This window comes from Lactuca saligna, chromosome 3 (assembly GCF_052625555.1).
Source record: "Lactuca saligna cultivar CGN05327 chromosome 3, ASM5262555v1, whole genome shotgun sequence".
Lineage (NCBI taxonomy): Eukaryota > Viridiplantae > Streptophyta > Magnoliopsida > Asterales > Asteraceae > Lactuca > Lactuca saligna.
Window position 1 is genome coordinate 50,862,950 of NC_136419.1, and position 6,248 is coordinate 50,869,197.

Here is a 6,248-nt window from a genome sequence, read left to right on the forward strand (position 1 = left end):
ACTTTTGTATTGCAACGTGAAACCCCTCTGGACAATGCAACATAAAGTTGTCCATGCGAGAATACTGGTTCTGGAAGATAGATACCTACATATGGAATTGTTTGTCCCTGAGCTTTATTGATTGTCATTGCAAAGCACAATCGAATAGGAAACTGTTTCCTCATTAGAGGATCGATGGTTGCTACTAATTGCTTGTAACTGGTATTGGTTTCATATCGATGGATGTGGATTCGCATATGAAATCAATTGTGTTCGCATCTATGAAATCAGTTCGCATATGACATCAATTGAGTTCGCATTTGGTTTTGTGGGTCAAAACAGTTCGCATAAGAAGTTCACGATTTGTTTGAGGTTAATTGATTTTGATTTCGCAAGCTTGGAGTCGGAGATCTGGATTGTGTTCGCATCTATAGAATGCGAGGAGAATTTAATGGTGATATTCAGTTCGCATTTGGTGACACAAGTACGTGGTTGATGATTTTTGGTTGGTTCGCATTTGAAATTAGTGGGTTTCGCATTTGGGTTCGTATCTGGGTTTCTCAAACAACTGAAATGCGAATATGAGACAACTGATTAATTTCTCAGTTAATGCGATGAAATGCGAATGAACTCAAAGACGGATGGATGCAAGATGCGAAGAATTTGAATGAAAATGCGAAGTTTTTAATGTATAAATGCGAATTGGGGAAGAAAGCTTAGAGTTTCGCATTTGGCACCTGATCTTTTCAAGAAATAATATAAGTGGTCCAACTTCGCAAAATGGGGTCATTTAATCAGAAAATCGATCATTCTTCAAATATGACATTTAATCAGAAAATCGATCTAAAAATGAGACATTTGGTGTTTATCGATTTTTCAGGGTCGATGGGTTGTATGAAAAGCGAAGGCTGAGTAATTGAAAATTAGAGGATCGATGGTTGCTACTAATTACTTGTAACTGGTATTGGTTTCATATCGATGGATGTGGATTCGCATATGAAATCAATTGTGTTCGCATCTATGAAATCAGTTCGCATATGACATCAATTGAGTTCGCATTTGGTTTTGTGGGTCAAAACAGTTCGCATAAGAAGTTCACGATTTGTTTGAGGTTAATTGATTTTGATATCGCAAGCTTGGAGTCGGAGATCTGGATTGTGTTCGCATCTATAGAATGCGAGGAGAATTTAATGGTGATATTCAGTTCGCATTTGGTGACACAAGTACGTGGTTGATGATTTTTGGTTGGTTCGCATTTGAAATTAGTGGGTTTCGCATTTGGGTTCGTATCTGGGTTTCTCAAACAACTGAAATGCGAATATGAGACAACTGATTAATTTCTCAGTTAATGCGATGAAATGCGAATGAACTCAAAGACGGATGGATGCAAGATGCGAAGAATTTGAATGAAAATGCGAAGTTTTTAATGTATAAATGCGAATTGGGGAAGAAAGCTTAGAGTTTCGCATTTGGCACCTGATCTTTTCAAGAAATAATATAAGTGGTCCAACTTCGCAAAATGGGGTCATTTAATCAGAAAATCGATCATTCTTCAAAGATGACATTTAATCAGAAAATCGATCTAAAAATGAGACATTTGGTGTTTATCGATTTTTCAGGGTCGACGGGTTGTATGAAAAGCGAAGGCTGAGTAATTGAAAATTAGAGGATCGATGGTTGCTACTAATTACTTGTAACTGGTATTGGTTTCATATCGATGGATGTGGATTCGCATATGAAATCAATTGTGTTCGCATCTATGAAATCAGTTCGCATATGACATCAATTGAGTTCGCATTTGGTTTTGTGGGTCAAAACAGTTCGCATAAGAAGTTCACGATTTGTTTGAGGTTAATTGATTTTGATATCGCAAGCTTGGAGTCGGAGATCTGGATTGTGTTCGCATCTATAGAATGCGAGGAGAATTTAATGGTGATATTCAGTTCGCATTTGGTGACACAAGTACGTGGTTGATGATTTTTGGTTGGTTCGCATTTGAAATTAGTGGGTTTCGCATTTGGGTTCGTATCTGGGTTTCTCAAACAACTGAAATGCGAATATGAGACAACTGATTAATTTCTCATTTAATGCGATGAAATGCGAATGAACTCAAAGACGGATGGATGCAAGATGCGAAGAATTTGAATGAAAATGCGAAGTTTTTAATGTATAAATGCGAATTGGGGAAGAAAGCTTAGAGTTTCGCATTTGGCACCTGATCTTTTCAAGAAATAATATAAGTGGTCCAACTTCGCAAAATGGGGTCATTTAATCAGAAAATCGATCATTCTTCAAATATGACATTTAATCAGAAAATCGATCTAAAAATGAGACATTTGGTGTTTATCGATTTTTCAGGGTCGACGGGTTGTATGAAAAGCGAAGGCTGAGTAATTGAAAATTAGAGGATCGATGGTTGCTACTAATTGCTTGTAACTGGTATTGGTTTCATATCGATGGATGTGGATTCGCATATGAAATCAATTGTGTTCGCATCTATGAAATCAGTTCGCATATGACATCAATTGAGTTCGCATTTGGTTTTGTGGGTCAAAACAGTTCGCATAAGAAGTTCACGATTTGTTTGAGGTTAATTGATTTTGATTTCGCAAGCTTGGAGTCGGAGATCTGGATTGTGTTCGCATCTATAGAATGCGAGGAGAATTTAATGGTGATATTCAGTTCGCATTTGGTGACACAAGTACGTGGTTGATGATTTTTGGTTGGTTCGCATTTGAAATCAGTGGGTTTCGCATTTGGGTTCGTATCTGGGTTTCTCAAACAACTGAAATGCGAATATGAGACAACTGATTAATTTCTCAGTTAATGCGATGAAATGCGAATGAACTCAAAGACGGATGGATGCAAGATGCGAAGAATTTGAATGAAAATGCGAAGTTTTTAATGTATAAATGCGAATTGGGGAAGAAAGCTTAGAGTTTCGCATATAAATGAAAGTACGATGCTATTCCTTGTATTTAGTTGTTTTCAATGCAAAGAATAAGATAAAATGGAAGTACGGTATTAGCTAATCTGCAATTGCATTCAAATATTAAGAATATTGATAATACCAAATGTGCAATTTGGGTTAAAAAAACTTAACTTGAGCTTGTAAGGGGAGATAATTCTCTAGAATAAAATCACTCTTTCTTTTAATCGTGAGAATCACAATCAGTTGAACTGTTGAAGAGATGAAGTAACAGGTCGTGCTTCGAAAAAATGAGAGAGTGGACATCAAATGAAAAAATTATCCAAAACCTATAAATCAGATAAACTAAAACAACTTAAAAAAATAATAAAATTCTTACAATCCAAAAACAAAACCAAGATGAATTAAACACAATAATCATAGTCAAGTTTTGAAATATATTGAATTAACTTGAACCAATATTCTGCACATTGGGTGTTAGGCAATATACTCCTGCAAAAAATAATGTAAAACAAGCTCATAAATTGTGAATAAAATAAACAACTAACCCTAAAACTGGTTGGAAATAGTGTGTGCTGATCTCATCAAATAATCTGGCATTTATGAATAGCTCTAAATAATCTTAAACAACATAGGTGAGTGTAAGAATCGATATATCCATGAAACACAGAGTAAAATCATTATATGACAATTAAGTAAAACTAAAAAAAAACATGGAACAGAGAATTTGATAGAACTATTTACCTGGATAGTGGTGAAGATGGAGATGGTTAGTGAAGGCTTCAACGTTGGGGTTTAATTAGAGTGTGAATACAAAGATAGGGGAGAAGACAAAGATGGTAGACGATGGTGGTGAGGTCATGATAACAGTTCGATTTCTGTGATTTTCACCCAATTCATAACAAAAATTGTTATTTTTCTTGAAAACAAACATTAATTAAATGGATAAGGATTCAACAACTACAGTAAAATGATAGAGTAATAAGATATTTCCTTCATTAACTGGAGTCCATATCAGTACAGATAGTTGAAGATATACCTGAATTGATACAGATAGTTGAGAAATGTCAAAAGGACACAAATACCCTTAGTACCACTTAAACAAGAAAGCTTTACTCTAGATACACTTATACAAGAATATTTAATATACAAATGATTACCCAAAATGTAGACAAACATCAGAACCTGAAATGGAGAGGAAACACCGGAAATTGAGAGTAAACATTGACGATTATGTGATAAATGACTGAAAAGAACACTTTAAAATTGCTAACAAAAACCTGTATTGTTAGAGAACGTTTGTAAATTAATAGTGTTTGCCTCCTGGTTCTGCAATAGAGAGAGAGAGAGAGAGAGATGGTTGGAGACCTATGACCACAAAAAGAGAATATGTGTGTGCATATGGCTTAAAGAGCACTAACCTTGAAATCGTGTTGGATCCTGGTCCACTGTGACACTTGTTGTGAAAATGGTTGTCTGAGGTTTCTAGAGAGTCGAGTGCGACCAGCTGTGAGTAGTAGATGGTTAGGTCTCCAGGTATGTGTGTAAAATGCGTAACACTTACGACCTCACAGATAAGAAATTTTTTGCAGTCAATTGGTCATATAAGGGGATGGGGCAGAGATATGAAGAAAAAGATTCGTTCTAGACTTGACCGGTGCAATCGATCAAAATCAAATAATTAGAGAATAGAACAGTAGCATATGCTAGATGTCGAGAGATGGGGGTTGTGAACGGTGGTAAGATGAAGTGCGATGATGATGAAGGTGGCCTGTTTGATGGTAGTGAAGGTTATGTGACAACAAAGTTTACTGATGGTGTTGTGATGTTCGATATTCGGGTTTCTAAAGGAGATATGCAAGAGAAGAGAAAGGCAGAGGTGTTTAGCAGCGACTGTAATGGTCTCAGTGGTCAAGGTGTGGTGGGTAACTGCGTCGAATATGGGAGGAATTTTAGAGTATTTAATAGAGAGGGAGAGAGTTCAAGGAGAGAAGAGATGGCGACTCATCTAGGGTTATTCTACAAGGAAGGGCTATAGATACTAAGATAAGAGATGATATATAAAGTTTATCTATAGACCGATTCAATTGGCAAAATCTGAGGAAGACGGGTTCTTCTTTGACCAGTTCAATTTGAAGAAGAAAGCCAAAGCCTATTCAATATGTACGTAATTCATGTTAACCACGTAAGATTTGGTATTTTTCTATGCATAAACTCATTGTAAATAGCGTAATAAGGGTTATACCTCTTAAAATTTAATATTATTTTATTAATGATTACTTGTACTAACAGCTTAATGGTTTGGACGTCTTAAAAAATATTATTATTATATTGAATCTATTTATGGAAATAGTTGGATTTCTATTATAAGGTAGTATAGATATATATATAAAGGGTCCGGATCTAGTGATGACACTAATTTCAGTGAGAACTGCAAGGAAAAATCTCGACCAATCGAGCGGGTATTTTTGTCACAAAACAAAATCAGCTCGGGATGGATTTGGGCTCATTTTTTAAGTATAAAATTTAAAATGGATTGATTGGACTGAAAATATATGCATTGGATTGGGCTACAAGTTATTTTAATTATCAACGTCATCATTTTCACAAAGCTCTGATTGTAAATCATGAAGCAAATAATTTGATCCTAAATTCAACTACTAATCTGAAGATTTTAATCGGATCAGGTAAATATTTTCATCCATTGATTGCATTTGAAACGTTAATTCATCATCTTCTTTTGGCTATGTTCTTTTTCCACCAAAACCAAAATTTAAAATCAGGTTAATTTAATTAACACAAAATTTAATGTTTTTCTTAAAATCATATTACTTTAGATTAATGTTTTGTATGAATCAATGTAGTTTTTCATGAAAAATATAATTTAAAGTTTCATTCTTTCATCTACTCATTTTTTAAGTTAAAAAAGCAAAATTTTCAATTGTAACTTGATGTTCATCATATTAATAATATGAATATAATAAATTAATTTCTTTTGTAGGGGTTTATATGTTTCCAAGAAGATTCAGTGAAAATTTCAAAATTATAAAATTGTTACTAACTTAAAATTGTTCAATTAAACGCCTAAGTGAGATTAAAATTTTTATAGTTGTGTTCATACTTCCCACTTCAAGTTAGTGTTTAGTGGGTGTCCTTTGGGTGTGTTTTCTTTCAGTGGCATGCGAATATATGGGCTTCATGGTGTTGTTTATGATCTTATTGATGGCTTGCTGGTTCAACAAGCTCCATAGTCATGCTCTTATGTTCTAAAATTTATATGTCACACCCTCAAACTGTAAAAACAAACTGCGGAAACGTTTAGGGGTGAAGGACGTCATGT

General features: G+C 34.7%; 1 long non-coding RNA gene across 3 annotated transcripts; it reads right to left on the reverse strand.

The window, feature by feature from the left end:
• Nucleotides 1–3,189: 3,189 nt before the first annotated feature.
• LOC145036513 (uncharacterized) lies at nt 3,190–5,027 on the reverse strand. 3 transcript variants are annotated; one of them, XR_013678454.1, is made up of 4 exons: nt 4,330–5,027; nt 4,189–4,237; nt 3,653–4,093; nt 3,190–3,400 (listed from the first exon to the last, which is right to left on the reverse strand). It is a non-coding gene; the product is annotated as an uncharacterized LOC145036513 (long non-coding RNA). The 3 variants fall into 3 exon arrangements; XR_013678453.1 differs by having other exon boundaries at nt 3,653–3,947; nt 4,069–4,237; nt 4,330–5,026; XR_013678452.1 differs by having other exon boundaries at nt 3,653–4,237.
• Nucleotides 5,028–6,248: the final 1,221 nt, after the last annotated feature.